We start from the raw sequence: 23,673 nt of genomic DNA, 5'->3' as shown, positions 1-23,673 counted from the left end.
AAATGCTGCCCCTTTAAATGGAGCCCAGGAGCGCCGCGGGAAGGTGTTTGCCAGAAGAGCACCTGCCAGAAGGTAGAAAGAACTCACCAACTGGAAGTCAGGCAAGGAGCCCCCTTCCCCTGCGCCCCCAGGAGGGTGCCGTGGCCTCGCACTTCAGTACTTTGTCGTGGCCGTTGTGCCCCTTGAATTCTCTGACCTCCAGTTATTTCATATCCAAATAAAAAGCTTTCCTTAAGGATGCTCTATGAGCACTCTAGGCCGAGTCCAAAACTTTACCTTAAATCTTCATAGTGAAAACTCTCATTGTCTTTCCTACAAGGTCGTGTGGAGGTTACTTGTTCGTTTTGTTTTTGCTGTGAGCTGAGTATCTGGTGTTCTCAGGTATGACGAGGCTGGGGTCTTCCCACCAGTGTAAGCATCTGACACGGGTAAGTCATGGTGCGCCCCGAGGAAACCCCTGGGTCGGTGAGTTTTGATCCCCTTTTGGGGTAAAGCTGTCTCTTCAGTGGATGCTGAAAATGTTCATTAGGAAATGCTCTGCTTAACGATGTTAGCGTGAAGGGTCTTGGCCTCAAAGACTCAAGCTCTTCTGGAGTAACCTCCCATGACCTTCCTTCCCTCTAGTTTCTTCTTCAAGTGCAAACACAGGCTGTGAGAGTAGGAAAGATGAATCAGCTGAGTGAGAAATCTCAGTCCAAAGCTTTATAGAATTCAGCTCATGAGGTCCTCCTCTGCTCTAGGAGGGCAGAAAAAAAAAAATCAGGAAAAGATAAAAGTAATGTAAATAATACAGTTGAAAAAATGTGTAAGTTTTCCACGTTCAGCCATTGTTGGTCTCACAAGCATGGAGGACAGGACTTCAGTGGGATTTTTACTGTGTGTGGCTTTAGGACCCTGAAAAGAGCGGGGCAGAGTCAGCACACAGTGACACACTTGTCACACGGGCCTGGGGGGACCCTGTCTTTCCATTCTCATATTATAGGCTGGGCTCCTTCCCACTGTTCCCTCTGGCGGACGGGAGGAGGAGCTCTCGTGACCCCTGAAGACTCACAGTCACAAGACCACCCTTTATGCTTGAGGGCAGACAGCATGTCGCTGAGGACAATGAAGAAAAGGATATACATACAAGATACCAGCATCACATGCATCCTCATTATCTCTTTCCAGGGAGCAATCTGGAGGAAAGCCTGAATCAAGGCAATCAGCTCAAGGATTTCCTCTCCAGATACCTTTTTCATTTGGAAAGTAATTTAGGAGGGCTGCAATGTCAAGGACGTGTTCACAAATGGTGTGTGTGTGTGTGTGTGTGTTCATCAAAATACCTGTGATTTCCAAACCAAAAGAAGTGGCTTTGTCCCTCTCCATTGAAAAGTTCGTCTTAAAGAGGTGGACATTTAAACCCATCTCATCTATAAAAATGTTCTGTCACGAAGGGGGCTTCGAGGACACCTGAGACACGGAACAGAAAGCGAATGGTGTCCTTGGAGTTTTGCAAGGTAACAGGGGCAGAGGAAGCAAAGAAGGAGCTTTGTCCAAAGACACACACGCCCTCAAGAGAGCCCTGTTTCTAATTCACAAACCAAGGAAGGAAATGATCGACGTGAAATCCTTCGATTAGTGTGGCTCTTACAGTGAATTAAAGATTCTCGAAAAGGGAGAGAAAATGGTCATAACCTGGCAATGCACATACATTCAGTATGTAACTTAGGAAGCACACGTGTGAACTCAGACTTACATAAGTGGCTATTCATCCTAACCCAAGCTGAACAGTTAAAAAAGAAAACATTACCTGCAGAAGTAAGAGTCCAGCCACCAAAATGTCATTGAAGAGGAACGTGAAACAGGGACCAATGTACCATGTGGCGTTATCTGAAAACAGTCCGTTGCTACCTACCATACACGAGATGACCTATGTTCCGGGCATGTATCTGCCGCAAGCGTTTGACAGCACAGAACAGCCTCCGTCCTAACTGGGCAGAAGTTAAACTCCACCAGCACGCTCCACCACTACACGGGTTAGGGACTCCGACAGCCACACAGCATCAGATGGGAACAGGCTGACGTTCTCTTCCGGGGGAGGGGAGCACGTGGGGGCCGCGGACACAGACAGCCCATGTCGGGAAGCTGAGAGGGCGAGGGAGCATCCTCATGCCATTTCGGGGATTCTCCAGGCCCAACCACAACCCTACGGATGGAAACAATTCTGCTGTCCATGTTCAGCTAGAGAAACAAAGGTGCGAAGAGGATAGGTTACCTGCCCAAGGTCACAAAAACACAGTAGAGGAGTCAGAATTTGATCCCAGGTAGTTTTTCTCCAGAGCCTAAAATCTTAACCAAATGCCAATCTGTTTCTGCATAAATTAAATATTGCAGAGATGCACACACACACACACACACACACACTCACACCCTTCCATGACATTTACAAATGGAAAAATGTATCGGTGGCAGCTTGCATAATTCCACAAGGCACAGCGGGTTCCTTCAGCTCTCCTCCCTGGCTCTAGAATATTCAAAGGCATCTGAATTTCCTGCGGGTCAGTGGAGTGATGTAGTCAGGCACGTTAGATTTCTGGGGGAAAAATGGATTTAATCTTTGCAACAGATAACCTAGGAAAAAAATAAATTCATGATACCGATTAGTGAATCTGCAGGTGCTTTGAAACGTGCACTTCTAGAGTTTTGATTTGTGGATAGAATTCAGCCTGGAAGAACAATATGTGGAGGTGTGTCACAGGATTCTGTCGTGATCCAGCTGTTGATCATTCACTCAGAGCCACAGAGAACCCTGGGCTGGTGTCTTGAAAACCCAGAGACGGAAGGGGAAGCTTGCAGATGTCGGTCAGCACAATAGATATCTCAGATAACCTAAAAGGACCGGAAAAAAAATGCACCAAAAATTGGCAGAATTAATTTTCATCAAGTTATGGAACAGAGAAAACACGAAATGTGTCAGTGCATATTTGACCAGGAAGAACTGTGTTGATAGCACTTTGCATATTTCCATACGAAATAAAAAGGAAACGATACACATAAATCCGTTTCAAGTCAATTGAAAACTGAAGTGAGAAAGACAAAATCATAACACTTTTAGGTGAAAACATAAAACAACAGCTTCATGGCTGTGAAGCTCTAAAGGATCCAGAATGAAAACCATGGGGAAAAAAAGTTGATAAATTATATTACATTAAAATTGAGACTGTCTGTTAATTAAAATGTATCAGAGAAAGTGTAAAGAACGTGCCAGAACCTGGGAGAAGGCGTGTGCATGCCCACAACTGATAAAGGATCTGTGTGCAGAACACGCCAAGCAGTAAATCTGCAAGAAGGAGGCAAAGTGCCACAGTAGACAGATGAGCAACGGTCGTGGGCGACACTTAGCATGGAGGAAAACACAGCTGCAGGACGAACACGGAAGAAGCTGCTTAACCTCATCACAGGACATCAAGGAAAGGAACGCGGAGACCCCAGTGAGACGGTGTTTCTCCATCCACAGGGAAGAACAACGCTGGTGAGCATGCGGCCAGACAGAACATCTTACCACTGCAGGTGGAGGTGTGGGAGGCATCCGTGTGTGGAGCATAACGTGGCATTATCTAGTACACTGGGGTTTTTTTTCCAGTTTTATTGAGATACAATTGACGTGTTTATAAGTCTAATGCGTATGACATAATGATTCAATATCTGTATATATTGTGAAAGGATCACCACAATAAATCTAGTTAACGTCCACCAATATGCGTAGTTACAATTCTTTTCCTTGTGATGAGAACTTTTAAGATCTACTCTCTTAGCAACTTTCAAATATATAATACAGTATTGTTAACTGTAGTCACCATGCTGGACATCACATCCCCAGAATGTTTTTATCTTCTAAGTTTGTACCTTTTGACCACCTTCACCCGAGTCCCCCAGCCCTGACTCCCCATGCTGGCAACCACAAATCTGACCTCGGTTGCTATGGGTTTGGCTTTGTTCTGATTCTACTTGTAAGTGAGGTCATATAGTATTTGTCTTTCTTTAACTTAATTCACTTAGCATAACGCTCTCCAGGTACATCCTCAAAGAGTAGAATGCCCTTCTTTTTGATGGCTGAATAATATTCCATTGCAGATACACCACATCTTCTTTGTCCATTCATCTACTGACGGACACTTGGGTTGTTCTCATGTCTTAGCTACTGTGAATAATGCTGCAATAAACACAAGGGTGCACACACCTGTTCAGGACAGTGATTTCATTTCCTTCAGATTTATACCCAGAAGTAGAATCGCTGGATCAGACGTGGTTCTATTTTTAATTTTTTGAGGAACCTCCATACTGGAGAATAGTATGTGCCAGTCTACCTTCCCACCAACAGTGCACTTAGGCTCCCTTTCCTCCACATCCTTGACAACACCTGTTATTTCTTGTCTTTTTGATGATGATCATTCTAACAGGTGTGAGGTGATATCTCACCATGGTTTTAATTTGCATTTTCCTAATAATTACTGATGTTGAGCATCTTTTCATATACCTGTTGGCTATCTGAATATCTTTTCAGGAAAAGTATCAATTCAGGTTCTTTGCCCATTTTGAAATTGGAGTGTTTGCTTTTTTGCTATTGAGTTGTATGAGCTTCTTATTTATTTTGGATATTAACCCTTATCAGATGTGTGGTTTACAAATATACACTGCTTATTAATTTTAAAGATACACCTATCCTATGACACAGCACTCCAAGTCCTAGAGGATTTTTAGAAGCAGTTTATTAAAGCAAAAAAAAAATAGTAACCAACTGTCAAATGGACAAATAAATTGTGGTATATTCATAGATTTGTGTAGTGGAATATTACACAACTTTGAATTGTGACAACAGTCACAATAATAACATGAATGAATCTTAGTGAGTTGCAGAAAAATATACATATGATTCCATTTATTTAACATATAAAAATGAACAACTTAAATAATATATTGTTATTGATACAAAACTTGAAAGAAAATCAGAGGGATAAAGACCCACAAAATTCAGGATAATAGTTATTTCGGGGGGGGGCAGGAAGTGGGTGGGACTGGAGGGCAGCTGGGGAGTCTCCAAAATAACAGGAATAGTATATTTTATAAATCAGGTGACAGGCACGAAGATATTTGTTGTGCTGTGTTATACTGTTTGCATCTTAAACAGGTGCTCTGTGTATCTATGCTGTATTTAATAATGTTGAAGAATCAAATGTTCTCAATGATTTTTTTAAGTATTGGCAGCTTGGCAGACCATAAAACTCTTCTGCAACTATTTCTAAAGATTTTCATTTTTACAAATCATTTCTCCAAAATTAAGGATTTTGTTCTACCTTTTTGTTTCATATGTTCAATTTATTTTCAGCCAGTTATTCTTGTTCTAGCCTGTTTATGCTAGAAAAAAAAAAGTAAAACAACCTGAATATAAAAAAATTATTTTATTATTTCTTTCATTAAGCTCATGCCTTTTTCTTTTTGTTGTTGTTACAAAAGCAATTAAAATCATGACTGAAAATCAGAAAATGTAGCCAAACAAATGTAGAAAAGAGCCAACACTCATAACCCACCATCCAGAGAGACAAGCACTCTGACCCTTCTGTGAAGCCTTTTGGACCATTTTCCTCACTGGCTACGAGTCAGTGTAGTTATGGGAAGAGTGGTGTTCTGTTACACAGGTGTTATAATCTAACGTAATTCAATCTAATTCGAAGTGCACACAACTCTGCATTGCCCTCTCTCTTTTCCCCCCACACCCTAAGGGACTGCATCCTCTCCCCAGGGTGGGACACGGTAGAGCAGGGATGGAGAGTAGTTTGCGCCGTGTGGACGCCTGCGCTCTGACTCACTCGGTGGGGATGCAGCTGAGCCGCGGGCTCCGTCTGTGCCCAGGGCAGAGACAGGCAGGCAAGGGGGCTCATGCCCAGCGGTGCCACCCCAGCCTGCAGCCCTCTGTTCACACGAGAGCTCCCTCTGCTGTCTCTATCTTCCCAGCTAAGTGCTCTAGAAGACTCTATCCCCTCACCTTGTTCTTCTTCCTCGTTCATGGCCTGTATTGAAAGGAACCTCGTTCGTCTGAGAGCCAAAGTGTCTGTAACTTGAGCTCTCTAAGTACCACACTTGCCTTGAGGTGGAAAGACCCACTCTTGAAACATCATAATGGATGCCTGGAAATCTGCAGTGGCTAGAAGCATTTAAAATTTTAATAACTTAACTGGCAACATTGTACATTTGTATCCTAGCAAGAATTCCCCAAGGAGGAAGTAAAAACATTGAAAAGAAAACATCACAGCCTGGATTTGTCCTTTATAATGATGATCACAGAAGCTCCTGTTCGAGTCGAGGCTATCCCGGTGATGGAGGGGCCAAGCAGAGAAGAAACTGCAGACAGTGTGGGTTTCACATATTAAATCTCAGTAAAATTTGAGCCATCACATCACACCCGTGCATTTTTATAAACTCTCCCCCGGTACCATAAACAAGGTTGTAACTCATCTTGGTGGAGCAGGTCTTGGCTGTAAGAAGGCTCTACTATGGAAAGAGAGGGTGGTGGTTCCTGGGACACCCTGTCTTTTGAAGCCGGTGTGCCGCTCCCTGCTGTCCACCCACCGAGTTACCGCACGCTGGGGACACCCCCTTCAGCTGGTTACCCAAGACGTCTCTCTTGAGACTCAAGGCAGGCGAGCTGGGGCAGTGCCAGGAGCAGGGACCAGGCAGCGTCGACACATCTTCACATCCTTCCAGGTACCAGCTCTCGGCTCCGGGCATACGGCTTAGCCTCTCTGAGTCTTATCTGGAAAAGAAAGATAGAACATCCACCCTGCAGAAATGTTGTGAAGAGGAATAGGTTGATGTGCCAACATCACCTGGCACCCAAGGCTAGCTCATAGCTCAGTGGTTGTTCGCTGGGCCATGTATATACAGCTGGGGAAGAATCACCTAGGATTTAACAAATAAATGACCATTTATTTTCACTGCAAGTGCTTTATGGATTTTGAAGCTACTAATCCATAGTTTCTTTTCCCAGCTTTAAGAGATGTTTTTAAATTATTGCTTTGCAGGGAAGTGTCTCCACACTTTGCATAATGCCCACGGCCTTCCGGCTCTTCCTTGAGGGGCGGACACAACCAGAACAGCCAGCGGTACCTCAGGGAGACAGGTGCCTGGCTCCTCACGCACGTCCGAGCTGGAGCCGGCCACGACGAGGCTTGGAGCCTCGGGGCTGTTGGCAGCCAGGCGCCACGGGATGCTTACGTGGGCTGCAGGTGACTTTCATCTCCTGGAAGGGGCTCTGAGGGGCTGCACTGGCCTTTAGTGACATGAACAAAGGTATCCCTTCATCCTTTAATCTCTTGCGTGCTTGCGATCTGGGTTAATTCCTAGACGTTTTGTTGCTTTGATATTAAGGCGACTCTAAGACGCAGAAAATCTGAAATTGCAAGGAAGCCCTCAGGCCTCTCTTTCACGCTCGAGGAAGATGAATCCTTGAACTGCCGGTAGAAAAAAGCCAGAATTCCCCCAAATCTTAGGTAAAACACTAAGTCCTGTAACTGCGTAATCTCTGAGATCTGGCATCGCTTAATGGCCAATGTGCCAGTATTTTAGATTCTTCGATACCTAAAGCCCTTCCACCTACATCACACTACGTAATTGTAATAACCACATGAAATAAGTAATATTTCCCCAAATTTCATCAGTAAGAAACCAAAGGCTCTAATTCCAAGGTGAATTCTTTCCCCCCAGACTGCGGGTCACCCCACGCCTTGTTCATCCAGCCCCTCACCTGCCAGGCTGAGCACAAAACCATCATCTTGGGGAAGCTCACCCCGCATGCGCACACACCATCGTCTTGGGGAAGCTCACCGCGCATGCGCACACACCATCGTCTTGGGGAAGCTCACCCCGCATGCGCACACACCATCGTCTTGGGGAAGCTCACCGCGCATGCGCACACACCATGTCACAGCCCACAGCACACTTGCTACGGGAAGGGTAAGTATAGCGAGAGTGAGCTAGTGATTGTCAAGGCAACACAGGGCGAGCAGAACCTCGATGCGTGGGTTCAAACCCCGTTCCCGCATTTCACTGAGTCAGCTGAGTGACCTCGAGCAAGTCACTTATCCCATGTTTTAATTTTCTTATCTGTAAAATGGAGAGATGGTGGAACTTGAGGGTCATGTAAATCAGTGCACATAAACCACTTAGATTAATGCTTGTTGTGGGGCTCAAACCCAGTTTGCTCACATCACTAAATCGGCAAATCCATTTTCCATCTCAGGCCACATTTTCCATCTCAGGTCATTTTCCACCACAGCCGCCCAGACACGAAAGACAAACAGAAGATTGCCCACTCCGTCTGAAGTAGTATTCCATGCCCAGGAGGGATAGCCTTCGTTCTTCTTATTTTGTAGACCTTCAGACAATTCATGAACGTGCATTTTAAAGAATGTCTCATACAGTTCAGAGCAGAGGCAGAAGAAGCATTTTCTATCAGGAATTCACCTACCTTGAGCCTCACAGGGTTGCTGGCTCATGTCTGAAGACCTTTTGCACACACGGTGGAAACCTCAATCTCTTGAGCTCCTCAGCACAGACACCCACGTCCTGTAAAACAGAAGTTCCTCTCCATCTCAGCACAGAAGGATCAACCTGTAAGAGACACACCACCTACAGTTTTCCCAGGCACACGTGCTGGGAACTATGCTAGGAGGGGGGCCACAGTCCCTCACCTCACAGAGCCTGTGTGCTCTCCAGCATGGATGCCCCCGCCACATGTGGCTGTGTAAATTTAAAATTGAGTAAAATCAAACAAAAGTAAATCTACTTCCTTGGTTTTACACCAGCCATACTTCAAGTGCTGGACAGATCTCTCACCTTCTGCCCTGTTGGCTGCAGAGGGGACAAGGACTCCCTCCCTGAACGCCAGGTCGGAAACACGAAAGGGAATTCTAGGGGGAGCTTCCTCTCTTCAGTTTCTTACCAACCCTCTCCTTCTCCCAAATTCACCCACACCGACTCAAAGGGAATGTGCAGGGCTTTTGGTCATAATCAAAGGAGCGATTTTGGAGCCTCACTAAGCAAAGGCTCTGACATGCAATCTAATCTGGCTATTATTTCTATCCCGGATGGGTGAGAGATAGTCCTAACTTATCCTGAATTCTCTTGTATGTTAAGCAGAGCTAGTAAGGAAAACCGGCATAGTTTTTTATTAGTTTTATGATGTCGTTCACCTTTCTCCAAGCATGATGTGGGATCTATGTAATTCAGGACATTTGATGTTAATGCTAAAGATGAAGATGGGAATTATGGGCTGAACGTCCGAATATCTGAAAAGCTCAGAAGAAGATCAAAAGAACCACGCAGGGATGGGGCAGTTGGGGCCCAGCCAAAATGGCAGTGGGGCCTCTCCCAGAAACTAGAGCAGTCTGGCGTCTCGGGCATGGACATGGGCATCAGAGCCCCCTGCACAGTGGTCACTGGCCACAGAGGGCTCTAGGGCACTCAGAATGTACCACAGAGGGACTGAATTTTACACTGGATTTAATTTTAATTTAAAAACTCATACTTGATTCAGTTACTGGAAAACTTTAGGTATGATTGAAATAACTTGAATATGGAAATCTATTTTTTCAATTATACATTTAATGAAATCTAAATATAGTTTAAGTATTTCTGATGAAAATTTAGACTCCAAGTTGAGACGTGCTCTAAGAGTAAAATGCATACCACACTTAGAAGACTTAGTGCCAAACTGTGAACTATCATATTAATAATTTTTATATGGTTACATGTTGAAGTATTAAGTTTTTGATACATTGGGTTAAATCAAACACATTATTAAAATTGACTTCATCTGTTTCTTTTCACATTTATTTATTATTGAAGTATAGCTGATGCACAATGTTACATTAGTCTCAGGGGTACAACAGAGTGAGTGCGTATCTCTGTACTTTATGTGGTGCTCACCGTAACTGTAGCTGCCATCTGTCACCAGACGAGGCTATTACAGCATCACCGACTGTGTTCCATACGCTGTGCCCTTCCACCCCGGGACCTAGTCATTCCATAACTAGAAGCCTGTACCTCCCACTCCCCTTCACCCATTTTGTCCCTCTCCCCACTCCCCTCTCCTCTGGCAACCACCAGTTTGCCCTCTGTATTAATGGGTTTGTTTCTACTTTTGTTTTTGTTTTTTAGGCTCTACATATAAGTGAAATCATATGGTATTTGTCTTTCTCCATCTGACTTATTTCACTTAGCATAACACCCTCTGGGTATGCACGGATGTTTCTTTTCACTTTTTAATGTAACTGCTAGAAGATTTAAAACCACATGTGGCTTATATTTCTATTGGACAGCACTTTTCTGGAGCACTTTCTTGAGCCATATGAGTTCAAACCGCCTTTCTACCAATTTCTAGCTGTGGGATGGGCTCAAATGTGCTTTTAGGACCTTTTGTGGAAATAGGTTAATCATAATGCTGCTACAAAGAGTTGATATGAGATGTAAGTGAATTAACACCCATACTTAGAATAGTTCATGACATACAGTGTGCTTAGTACAGGGTAACTATTATTACTAATGGGTATAGTTGTCATGATTGTAAGAGGACACTGGGAGGGGACTGTGAAATATCCTAAGAAAGAGTCTTTCTCTGTTTCTTATGAAAGCCTTGCATAAAGTGTCCATTTGGACCTGGGTGGCAAATGTCCCTGGCCTTGCTCCCTTAGTGTCCATCGAGCTGCACAATAGGACTGGGACAACATCCTCTCACGTGCTGTGGGTCATGACATTCTCTGTCTCCTGTATACTCTCCCAGAGACCCCAGAAGGCACAACTAATGAAAGCGTGTCCTGATATAATCTAGAAAGGGACATCAGACATAGTGTGGCACTAAACCAGGCGTGGGAAGTCACTTCGCCACTTAAACACTCTGCCACACAACCAGCCATAGATCTTGCAGGAAATCATCATTCTCTCTGGGTTATGTTTCCTCATAAACTAAACAGGGATAATAGAAAGTGCTATTATAAGGATTAAATAAGATAGTGGGATTGAGAGAGCTCCATAAACCACAGAGCATGATGCCAACATTGATACTTTTTTACTTTTAGAACCATTTCTGCTGGGTTAGCCTGTCTTTTAGATACAATAGAGAGATGCTTCTGTGGGATTATTTCTAGGGATTCTAAAGACCTGCCTCTCTTCCAAGTTTCCCTTAAACTGGTCTGTGACAAAATGGTCAAGTCCTATGCCGTAAAAAGGTCCAATTTATTGGGAAATAAAAATGAAAAAGATGCCCAGTTTAGGGATAAACTAGTAAGTCATTGTCAGCTAGTAACAACTTGGATCTTTACAGCTAGCCAGTCACCTGGCAAGTCTTTGGGGTAAATAGAAAATAACATAAGTTTTCATTCATTCTTTCACTCCTTCATTCAACAAATGTGTACTGATGCTTACAGTGCAAGGCATTCTAGGCTCTTCTGCTACAGCAGGGAACAGAAACAACAAGGCCTATGGTCAACCTATGTCTCACTGAGAAGGTAAAATTTAAGCAAAGACTTGAAGGAATTGATTATGCAGATAACCCATGGAAGAGTGTTCCAGAAATAGAAACAGCTCACATGAAGGCTCTGGGGGCAGGAGCACACCCATGAGCTCAAGGGACAGTGGGGAGCTGAGGGTGGCCACAGGAGAGCGAGAATGGGCGGTAACAGGTCAGAGAAGTACATCGGGGGAGGGGTAGAGGAAGAAGGGACATAGTGCAGCGTCCAAACTGGACCCACTTACGAGTAAAGATGGGACATTAATAATACCACTGGGACAATAGCCATAAACGGGGATGATGGGTGGCCCTACTGAAAAGCTACAGTCCGGCCTCTGGCTTTTACTTTAAAGCAAAGGGGAAATCACATGCAGAGCAATTTCTCCCTGTGCTCAGAAACCATCCCGGTGGTCAGAGGGTCCTCGGGAATGGTATGTGCAGACATGTGCCGGGGTCCTGGTGGTGTGGGCCGGGCAGACTCTGCCCGACATGCTTGGCGCGATGGCTCGCAGAGCAGGAGGGCGAACCCACAGGACCGCCAACGTCCAAGAAGAGAGTGCTCCTCAATCCTTTGAAGAGGAGCGGGAGGTTGGCCGCGGGTGGACACAGGGAGTCTCGGCTTACAGCTCCCTCAGCGAGTTCTGCCGCTACTGCCCATTCATCCACCCAAAGAGCTACCTTAACGCAATGAATATTAATTTTTTCATTATTAATTTATTTTGCTGTGTACTCGGCAATGGTGATGCAATTCAGAAAAGGCAAACTTATCTTTTAATGTGAGAAACAAAAAAAAATGTGTCAAGGGGTGATAAGATCAATGACAAAAACAAATGACGTAAAGTAAAATGACTGGACTTATAAATTAAACTCAGGTCATTGGAGCCGCCGCTCCTCTCGGGGCTCTGCCCACCTACCCCAAACAGACCTCCAAATACATGGACATCTGCTGGAGATTCCCCCATGGGGAAGAAGGAAGGAAACTGTATTGCAGAAGCTGTGAAGAAGAATTTCCAGACCCCACGGTGTTTGTCATCCCGGGACGGCAGTGATCTTGCTAAGTCATGGGACACGGCTGTGCAGTGACCGGCCCACAGGACAGAGGCTTCGGCGGTCACAGGACAACGCAGTTCTCCCTTCAGTCTCTCCCTGATGTCTGAGCAGGTGGCTGAGACCAAGACCGTGGCCCTTCCTCCACAGGAAGGATGCCTTCAGGGTCAGCCTATGACACCTTCTCCAATGAAGGCTTTGGGAACAAGAGTCTGAGCTGCCAAAAATGTCCGGTCACCATTTATTCACAAAAGACCCCAACACTACAGTCCAGACTCTTCCACTGTGCCCTTGGTACCAGGGTCTATGGGCCTCGAAGTATCATTAAAAAAAAACAACGACTATGCAGAGTTCCTGACACAACCGTTCCCCACTTTCCGGTAAATTATTTATGAAGAGAAAGACAAATGTAAAACTTGGCGAGAAACAAACACAAACACACAGCTCTTACACCACCAGTCAGCCCAGAGTGTGGGAGCCTGACTGAAACACCTCGATGAGAGCAGTCAGAAGCCCTAGTGTCCCCCACCCAAACCTGTCACCTACAAGCAAAACGTCTGGAAGACACTTTGTCCCTCCCCCAATTCCTGCCCCTTCAGATTCCAGAAGTGGGGTCTACACCACAGAGAAAACTGAAATCAAATCCTTCATGGCGTGTGGGTCGATATTTTAGTGGCCGAGATGTCATCTGTTCCCATCCTCCTCCTTTCTACGTACGCTCAGGAATGGCCGTGTCCGGAAAGCAACGGGAGAATGTGGGGTGAGGGTGAGGGCGCCGGGTCCCGGCAGCGTCCCATCCCACACGTGGGGGTTACACACCCTCACCCTAACGCACGCAGATGGGGAGAGCCCGTCAGCACTCCAGCCACAGCCCTTGCTGGGCATTTTCCTGGGACCCAGCGTTCAGCATCTGTGACACACAGGACATCTGAAACCAGTACAATGTCATATGTCAATCACAGCTCAGCTTCAAAAATTAAAAAATAAAGTCAGTAGGACAAGACTGAGTTAGAAGCAGCCGCCCTAGCGAACACTAGGTCACAACGACAACCCCAGCCCGATGATGGAGGACTGACACATCCATCTGCTTTTTGACCTCAGATCAGACGTATGATTATTCTAACAGCAGAGTGGAGAGGGAGTGAGGACAAGGGCAGGCCACACCTCCTCCCGGGTTATAGAGCTCTTTTTTTTTTTTTAAGATTTTATTTATTTATTTGACAGAGAGAGCGAGAGAGCACAAGCAGGGGGAACCGTAGAGGGAGAGGGAGAAGTAAGCTTCCTGCCGAGCAGGGAGCCCGATGCGGGGCTCGACCCCAGGACCCTGGGATCATGACCCGAGCCGAAGGCAGACGCTTAACGACTGAGCCACCCAGGCGTCCCCCTTTTTTTAACAAAATTAAAACAACCCAGCACGAGGCCTAGTAAAATGCAGTTCTTCCTTGACTTACAGTGGTGTTACATCCTGAAAAACCCACTGGAAATTGAAAGCATCATAAGTTGAAATTGCATTTCCCACACCTAACCTGCCGAACATCACAGCTCAGCCGTGCCTCCCTGACTAGCGCTCAGAATGCTTACAGGAGCCTGCAGTGGGGCAGAATCATCCACCACAAAGCCTGTTTCATAATAAAGTGTTGAATAGCTCATGTAACTTACTGAATGCTGTGCTGAAAGTGAAAAACGGAATGGTTGCACGGGGCCGGGATGGTGGTCAGCGCGTTGGTTGTTGACCCTGGTGACCCCGCGGCTGCTTGGGAGCCACGGCCGCTGCCCACAGCCCAGCATCACGAGAGGGAGTCTCCGGCACATCACCACCCCGGGAAAAGACCCCAATTCAAAACTCCAGGCACAGTTTCCCCTGTGCAGTGTTTCTGCACCATCATGATGTCAAAAAAGAATTGTAAGTCCAACCATTGTAAGTTGGGGACCGTCTGCACACGGCAAGAGGGAACTTGTCCAATTTTGGAACTGGCCAGCGGTGGCGGCTAGACGTTAGGAGTATACGACATGCCGTAGAATTATTCACTGTAAAATGGTTAATTTTATAGCGTGTGAATTTCACCTCGATTTACAAATGAGAAAGAACTTGTTGCTAAATATTCAGACAAAAAGGCTGCACCAGGAAGCAACTTAATTGGACTTTAAGAAAATGACATGTGCCCGCAGATGTAGGAAACAGGGATCAAGGGAGATATACGAATATTGTTCCTAGGAAAGGGTTTTTAAAGAGAGGGACACAAACCTAGACCGGAAAGTATAATATGAAAACAAATAGTAACACCAAATCCAAATATATCAATTATTCCCATACATATACACTGAACTTGCCAGCTAAATGAGAATGTCAGAGTGGATTGCAACACAATGCAGCTCTGAGGCTGTTTGCAAAAAGACACACCTAATGCATGAAAGCACTGAACCGTGGGGAAGGCAGAGAATGGGAAGAGATACATCAGCCCAGTAACAACCAGACACAGCCAGTCTGGCCACGTTAATGTCAGCCACAGAAGACTTTAAGGCAAATAGCTTCATTAAAGACAGAGTTTCTGCGCAATGATTAAAGTTACCAAAGCAATATAACCATTCTAAACACGGATGCACGTTATTAAATAGACTCTGGATCTACACCGAAAGTGATGGACCTGCAGGAATAAACCGATAAATCACTGTGAAAGTGGGAGAATATAGCATACTGCTTTCCATAAATTATACTTCAAACAGCCACAAGCATTCAGCCAAGATACAGGAGAGTCGAATGACACAATTAACAACTTTCATCTGACGGCACATTCAGAAATATTTATTATATTTTCAATAGGGCTTTAAAGATGTCTCAGCAAATTTTAAAGGAAAGTTATCACATGAATCTAATTCGTTCCCCAAACTCTAGGGATTCAGCTGTGACTGTGGGAAAAAATGGGGTCCAATCTTAAGTGGACTGAAGTAAAATTTCTGCCATCGAATAGACTACAAAAAATGGAAATGAAAATGTGTAATAGAAAGCATTTAAAAAGTCATACTTCTTCGGGCTCCCAGCTCGGCGGGGAGTCTGCTTCTCCCTGTGCCCCTCCCCACCCTGTTCATTTTCTCTCTTTCTCTCTCTCAAATAAATAAATAAAATCTTTTAAAAAATAAAATAAAAAATAAAAAGACATACTTCTTGCCTATCTGAGTTTGTGAAGTGAGAGTTCATCTGCTAGGTATTTTTTTAATTGCGGGAATAATGCGGAATACAGTTTTGTGCTCTGACGTTAACCTTATAATAATTTTGTCACGTCACTGTTGTCTTTTTCCTAGGAACTGCTCCCCAGCCCTTAAGCTTCTCCCTCCTTCAGCCAGAAATCAAAAGCCTCTAAATATAAACTCATGTCAATAAGACACCTGCAGACCAACACACCCAGAAAAATCAGAATTCCTTTTAGGCTCCATCTGGGTTAACCCCCTACACAGCATATTCTAATTCCCACCTCAGCCAAATGCATTTCCTTTGTTAAGGTCTCTGTTGTGGTAAAATAAAAGGTGACATCTATGCCCCCCAGTCAACTGAAGGTTTAAAGTCAGACTACCCATGGCTTTTCCTTTTCTGGAATATAGTCAATACCAGATCTTCCTCCCACCACACAAACCTGTAACTAATTTTCTGATCAGCAACTGGCTCCCCAGAGCTTTTTCCAGAAAACTGCGCACAGGCCTTAACTCACTTGGATCTTGTTCTGTGGCAGACTAGTCCTTGAGCCAAAGCTTCAGGAGGACTATTTGTCTTGGTAGGGTGGAAAAACATACTAGGTAAAGCTTTGCATTTATTAGCAATGGGACATGATAAAAAGAAGGCTTTGAAAGACAAGGACAAGGCACCACCTGCTCGCTTCCCTTGCAAACTTGGCCCTCCTGCAGGGTCACTGAGTGCTAAGCCCCAGAAGAAAGGGTCTGGTTAACGAAGGGCTTTAGGGTTCCTCCCATCAAGTTCTTAGCCTTCTGTTCCCTTTTTCACTCAAGCTTTTCTCCTATTAACTTGAGACCTCAGCCAAAGATATTTTAGGTATAGGGAAATGAAAACAAAGAGCTCTTGCTTCATCTCCTTTCCCCATTTTCAAGGGAGTTCATGCTTAGAGTCGTGGTTTTCAAAGTGTGGTCCCTGGACCAGCAATGTCAGCCTCACCTAGAAACTTACCAGAAGTGCAACATCCCAGACCTAATAAATCCAAAGCTCCTGGCCGCAGCAAGCTGTCACCATGTGTAAAGTTTGAAAACCACCACTGAGAACATTCCAGTCTGTCTGCCGTGTGAGGCAGTGCATCCCTATAGCTTCGAGTGAGGTCCAGGTTGCAGTCGTGGTTACCCGCGTAGCCAGGCAGAGCGGCGAGTGAGCTGGGAAGCCCTACCAGAGAAACGGGGCAGTGAAGTGGCTGGTAACACCAGTTACCACATTAGTACAATGCTGCGGTCTTCGAGCTGGCATGCGCAGGTCCACTAGGAAATCGAGATGATCTCCCAGCCCTAAGGCAGGGGCACATAGAGCCTTGATTCTCCTGGAACCACCCCCTCAACACACCAAAGGTAGGAGATGATCTGACAGACCGTATTAGAAATAGTAAATTCATGCCAGTAGCTCACCAGGCTGATGTCCAGCAGAAATATAAGACCTACAAATTGGCTCTACAAATTGTGTGTGTGTTAAGCTGAAGGCCAAGAGTCAAGAGGCCGTGAAGAGAGAGGATCACAGACCAGATCAGACCCTGAAGGCATCAGGAAAGGACATGCTCTGGAGCAAAGGTGAAATTAACCTTAAAGAAGAGAAACACCTTGTCCAATGAGGCAGAATAGGTTGGAATATGGGAAAAATATTAACACATCAAAGTCAAGTACATGCATCTATAATATATATATATAATGTTATTCTTTCTAAAACTAAGAAGCACCAGGCCATCAAGTAAGATATGGTTTCTCCAGAGGGGCCATAAGTCAAGTAAAGTGTGATTATTGATCTCTCTCCCTAATCAATGGATGGTTCTTTGTAAAGAGAAAAAGATTCAGGATGCAGAAGGCCAAGAGCAACCGTTCAAGCTCAGAATCCCTGAAATGAAATGGCCCAGAAGCAGGGACGAGAAAACAAATCATGGCCACACTTACCTCGTGCACCTCGGGATGAGGGCAACATTTTGGGCACAGATCTGAATTTCACACCCTCCCCGCTGCCATATCTTGCTTTGTTTTGTTTCTAGCTTTTTTTATTATGAAAAATTTCAAATATAAATTTGACAGAATAAGATACTTGTATACCCAACACTTAGACTCAAGAAATGTTAACATTATCCCTTAATTGCAAACATTATATGGATATGTGTTTACCTGTATAAATTTATTGCTGAACCACTTGAAACTGGGTTAGATATCATGATATTTAGCCACTAAACACTTTAGCCTGCATCTCCTATAATAAGAAAAAAAATCTCCAAATAGCCTTGATACCTCTATCATGTCTAGGAATATTATCAAAAATACCCTGTTAGCTCCCAATGTCCACGTTGGAGTCAGATTTCCCAAACTGAGCAACCGGCACTTTCACAGTTTTTTTTCAACTGATACGACCTAGAATCGTATCAGGGAGTAAGCGCAACATTTGTTTTATACCTTTTGTCACTTTGAAACCAGAACAGCCCCCCACACAGGTGGCTGTTTGATCCCCATGGACTGACACTTTGAGGCGTCTCGGACAATCGCCTTATAAAGTTATCACGTTCCTCGTGTGCTGGTTCTCGGGCTGGTGTTCGCGGGACTCCCGAGTCTCCTGTACGCGCTCTGGACTGAAGCCCTGCGTAAACACCGATGAACATTTTAGGCAAACCGTTGCAAAGAGAGTGCTATCACTTACATTGACTCAGCAGGGGGCGGGCGGCGCAAGCCGTGGGGCCGACTTGACATTAGCACTCTCTGTTTCAAAGGTACCCTTAACCCTTGGCAAAGAGCAAGGAGTCCGTAGGGTGATACTGAGGCCCCATCCAAGCACTCTGTTCCTAACCGCCTTCCGCCCACAGGGTTGGCTGGTGCCATCTCCCGCGGGACTCACGAGGGCTCCTTCGTTGAGAGGCAGCTGTTCACCAACACGCCGTTTTCTTCTTCCCTCTGGGTCCTGGATGGGTGTATCAGTCAGCTCCAGCTTCATAACAAACAGCCCCAAATCATGGTGGCTTATCACAACAAACACTGCTTGCTCCCAGAGCTGTGATTTGGCGCTGGCTCAGCTGCAGCTGTGTTGGGTGTGGCTCCAGGTGATGGGTCAGGGTCACCAGGCATCCAAACGAGGAAGCCATGGCCCCCGGGGGCCTGCTCTCCTTCCGCGGGATGAGCTGAGTGCGAAGGAGAAAGGGAAAGTGGGACATGCCTCCCAGAGCCTCTGCTTTGGGCCAGCATGCCGTCACTGACCCCCACCCTCATCAGCCACAGCAAGTCACACAGTCAGCCCCTCTGCTCCTGGGGCAGAGGAGAGGAGGTTATTTCCTACAAAAGTTACCAAATCTGCCATCATGGGATTGAACTTTCCACTCTCCTGAATTTGGACACGGCCGTGTAACTTGCCTGGGCCAATGAAATATGAGCAGGCGTGTTGATGTACTTTCCAGCACCTTCCTTCCACTTCCTCAGAGACCAGCAGCATCCTAAATGACCGAGTCCCTGTGGAGGATGATGCGGATCAGAACACCTGCAAACCCAAGAGTGATACGTAGTGAAGGTGAGAAACAAACTCTTGTTTTAAGCCACCGAGACTTTAAGGTTGTTCATTACTGCAGCATAAAACCTACCTATCCAGACGAATAATAAACAAGGTAAAGCTTACTTATTTCCTCTTAACTACGAATTTTCAGAATAAGAGTTGTGTACTAAGAATCCCCATGGTAGCAAAGACACTTTTATTTCCCTTTCTCTTGTTTTTCCTTTTCTCTTACTTTTTTTTTTACCATTAAAGGCTGACATTTTTATTCATACGATCAATCACAAACCTTCTTCTTTTTGATGCTCATATTGTCCCAAATTTGGCTGGTGAGAGCCCTTCATCTGGGTTCTTTTGACAGGACCCAGTCAGTCTTTGGCATTTCCTCTCATTCTGATACTGTGAGAGATCTTAAGCTCGCCTTCAATATCCCCTGCCTTAAACCTAGAACTCGCCATTCCTCGAAGGAGTCCTGATTCTTCTAGTGAGAATGGTATTTTAGAAGACAGCACCTGAAGGTCAGGTGTGTTCATTGCTCCCGGACATAATGGATTCCAAGCCCTTTCACTGGACAGAGCAAACTCCTGCATTTTCTCTCTCTGTCCCTTCTCCCCACCTCCCCCATACGTATGGATGCATAATATAGATTAACAGTTCACATGGATTAGGTTGTATATAATACTGCTATAGTTTATATGGATTATGTGCAGATTGTATTACATTAACTTTGTGCTTGTATTGATAGTAACTCAGATTTGATATTATAGCCCCCCCACATTAAACTTCTTTGTTTCCATATTTTCTCTTTTCTCATATAATGAAAACCTTGAACAATGTGCCTGGTGGTCCTGTGGATCTGTCTCTCGCTTCAGCAGTGTATGGATGGATGGAACAGACACAGGGATGCCCTTTCTACCAGCCTTCAACCACAACCTTTCTTCAAGTCCCAACCTTCAGAGCCATCTCCTTGGCCACAATCTGCCTTCGGGGCCAGCCAACACCCTATTTGGAGCTTAGCAACTTATTACCAATCCACCATGAGCTCCCAGATTCACCAGAATTATTCCACCGAGGTGGAGGCCGCCATCAACCACCTGGTCCACATGCATCTGTGAGCATCCTACACCTACCTCTCTCTGGGCTTCTATTTCCACCAGGAGGGTGTGGCTCTGGGGGGTCTTGGCCACTTCTGTGAGTTGGCTGAGGAGAAGTGTGAGGGTGCTGAATATCTCTTAAAGATGCCAAACCAGTGCAGCGGCCACACCCTCTTCGCACGCTTGCGCACAAGCCATCCTAGGATGAGGGGGGTGAAACCGTGGACACCATGGAAGCCACCCTGTCTCTGGAGCAGAGCCTGAACCAGACCCTTCTGGAGCTGCATGCCCTGGCTTCTGCCCACGCAGACCCCATCTCTGTGACTTCCTGGAGCCACTTCCTAGATGAGGAGGTGAAATTCATCAAGATGGTGGGTGACCATCAGAGAAAGACATGTATCGTATGACCTCACTGATATGAGGAATTCTTAATCTCAGGAAACAAACTGAGGGTTGCTGGAGTGGGGGGTGGGGTGGGAGGGATGGGGTGACTGGGTGATAGACATTGGAGAGGGTATGTGCTATGGTGAGCACTGTGAATTGTGCAAGACTTTGAATCACAGACCTGTACCCCTGAAACAAATAATACATTATATATTTAAAAAAAAAAGAAGAAGAAGATAGCAGGAGGGGAAGAATGAAGGGGGGGAAATGGGAGGGGGAGACGAAACATGAGAGACTATGGACTCTGAGAAACAAACTGAGGGTTCTAGAGGGGAGGGGGTGGGAGGATGGGTTAGCCCGGTGATGGGTATTAAGGAGGGCATGTTCTGCATGGAGCACTGGGTGTTATACGCAAACAATGAATCATGGAACACTACATCAAAAACTAATGATGTAATGTATGGTGATTAACATAACAATAAAAAAGATGGTGGGTGACCTCCTGACTCACCTCCACAGGCTGCCTAGCCCCCAGGCTGGGCTGGGGGAGCATCTCTTCAAAAGGCTCATCCTCAAGCATGACTAGGAGCCTCTGGAGTCCAGCAGCCTGTGAGGGGCCCCCCTGGCATCCCCCCTGTGCCAAGTCTTGTGCCTGAGCCTCTCCCTACAGCCACTAGGTAGCTTTTTAGCCGCCCTGGAGCCCTCTCCCAAGCTGTGGACCAAATGGAAACAATAAAACTTTTGGCAGAAAAAATAATACATATATATATATGTAATGAAAACCTTGGATTCTTTTTTTTTTTTCTAAATTAGAAGGTTAATTTTATTTATTTTTTTTTATTCTTATGTTAATCCCCATACATTACATCATTAGTTTTAGATGAAGTGTTCCATGATTCACTGTTTGTGCATAACACCCAGTGCTCCATGCAGAATGCGCCCTCCTCAATACCCACCACCAGGCTAACCCATCCTCCCACCCCCCTCCCCTCTAGAACCCTTAGTTTAAAACCTTGGATTCTAATATCACCAACAGCTTTTGCTTATTTGCTTTATCTACAATACACATACGATAATCTCAAAATTATAACATCTACAATGAAACAACTGATTTCCCCGAGTTCTTTTTATCCTTAGAAAACGTGCCCTCAAAAGATGCTCAGAGTCCTGTGTGCAAAGGACACTTGGAATCATTCCTTACATGTTACCTACTATGTATGCTGTCCTGCTAGCTTGTTGCAGCCCTTAGCTGGGAAGACAAGGCACATGCAGTCTGTCTTGCACAAGGAGCCCCAGGCAGCTGCCTCAGCGAGCTACTCCTCTTTCTAATGGCCTGTGGTATTATCACAGCTATTGTTCTGTAATTTGCTCCTGGACTAAACTGTCTGCAGCAGAGTTACCTGTGGAAAGGTACCTAGGTACTTAGTATCCCTACGCCGATTTTAAAATCTCCTTCATCGTCATAACTTTTTAACGACTCAGTATTTGTATTTATTGCAAAATGATCACCACAAGAAGTCTAGTTAACATCCGTCACACACAGTTACAAATTTTCTTTTTTACTTTTCCTTCCAAATTTTTTTTATTAACATATAATGTATTATTTGTTTCAGGTGTACAGGTCTGTGATCCATCAGTCTTAACACAATTCACAGCACTCACCATAGCACATACCCTCCCCAATGTCCATCCCCCAGCCACCCCATCCCTCCCACCCCCCTTCACTCAAGCAACCTTCAGTTTGTTTCCTGAGATTAAGAGTCTCTTTCAGTTACAATTATCATATGATCTCACTGATATGTGGAATTTGAGAAACAAGACAGAGGATCATAGGGGAAGGGAGGGAAAAATGAAACAAGACGAAACCAGAGAGGGAGACAAACCAAAACAAATATTTTTTCTTGTGATGAAAACTTTTAAGATCTATTCTCTTAGTGCTTTCAAATATATAATCCCGCACTATTAACTGGAGTCCATACATGGTATACATTGTTGTAACTCTTGAGCCAGACCTCCAAGCTTGCACTAGCATGTGGATAATTGCCAGCAGGGTGGGGCCAGGATCCCAGGGAAGATGGAAAGAATCCCTGGAGACAAGGTGAAGGTAAAGAGCTGCCTCTCAGGAGGAAAGATAGGAACCTGGCTGTGGCTGATGGAGGCAAAGGCTAGTTATGGACAGCCAGTGCTGGGCACATGCTCTGCACCAGAACCTTAAAGCGTCTGAGGGCACAGCACTTGCAACAACACAGGTGGACCTTGAAGGTATTAGGCTAAGTGAAATAAGTCTGATGGAGAACATAAATACCATATGATTTCATTTACACGTAGAATCTAAAAAATGAATAAACAAGGAAAAAGCAGAATCAGATTTATAAATACAGAGGGCAAGCTGATGGTTGCCAGAGAGGGGGTGAAGTGATGGGCAAAACGGTGGAGGGGAGTGGGAGGTCCAGGCTTCCAGTACCTACTCTCTGAGGTAGGTCATATGATTATCCCCATGACTGATGGGAAAACTGAAGTAACTTGCCCCAAGTCCCAGAGACAGTAAGTGGCCGAGTCAGGATTCCAACCAGAGTCTTGTCAGAATCCAGCACCTCAAGCTCTTCCCCCAAGAACCATGTGTTTGGCGGCGGTGGAAAAGTTAAAGTCTTATTCAACAGGTGGGATTCTCTATTTCCTGTACAAATGAGTGATAGGAGCTGTTGAGGAAGCCCTCACGTCCTGTTTCCCATTCCAGTTAAGCCACTTAATCAACTACGTGACTGTGGACGGGTTTTCTTGCTTAGAAACCAGGCTTACCAAACTCTACCACTCAAGTTACAAGTCAAGCCACTTAATCGCCTACGTGACTGTGGACGGGTTTTCTTGCTTAGAAACCAGGCTTACCAAACTCT

At 45.2% G+C, this 23,673-nt stretch overlaps 1 long non-coding RNA gene across 14 annotated transcripts in view; it reads right to left on the bottom strand.

The window, feature by feature from the left end:
• Positions 1 to 5,031: 5,031 nt before the first annotated feature.
• The window catches only part of LOC145722385 (uncharacterized), a 79,243-nt gene continuing 60,601 nt past the window's right edge, over positions 5,032 to 23,673 (bottom strand). For 7 of the 14 annotated variants that reach the window (XR_014146642.1, XR_014146640.1, XR_014146639.1 and 4 more), the window contains 2 exons: positions 20,432 to 20,736; positions 9,843 to 19,292 (listed from right to left, as the gene is read on the bottom strand). This is a non-coding gene — a long non-coding RNA (uncharacterized LOC145722385). Of the gene's footprint in view, positions 6,791 to 9,842; positions 19,293 to 20,431; positions 20,737 to 23,673 lie in introns of those variants that run through there. The other 7 variants (XR_014146635.1, XR_014146638.1, XR_014146646.1 and 4 more) reach the window with 5 other exon arrangements.

The sequence above is a fragment of the Leptonychotes weddellii genome, chromosome 6 (genome assembly GCF_054177405.1).
Source record: "Leptonychotes weddellii isolate Sample4059 chromosome 6, ASM5417740v2, whole genome shotgun sequence".
Classification (NCBI taxonomy): domain Eukaryota; kingdom Metazoa; phylum Chordata; class Mammalia; order Carnivora; family Phocidae; genus Leptonychotes; species Leptonychotes weddellii.
The sequence above is the reverse complement of the archived record's forward strand: the minus strand, read 5'-3'. Positions and strand labels throughout refer to the sequence as shown.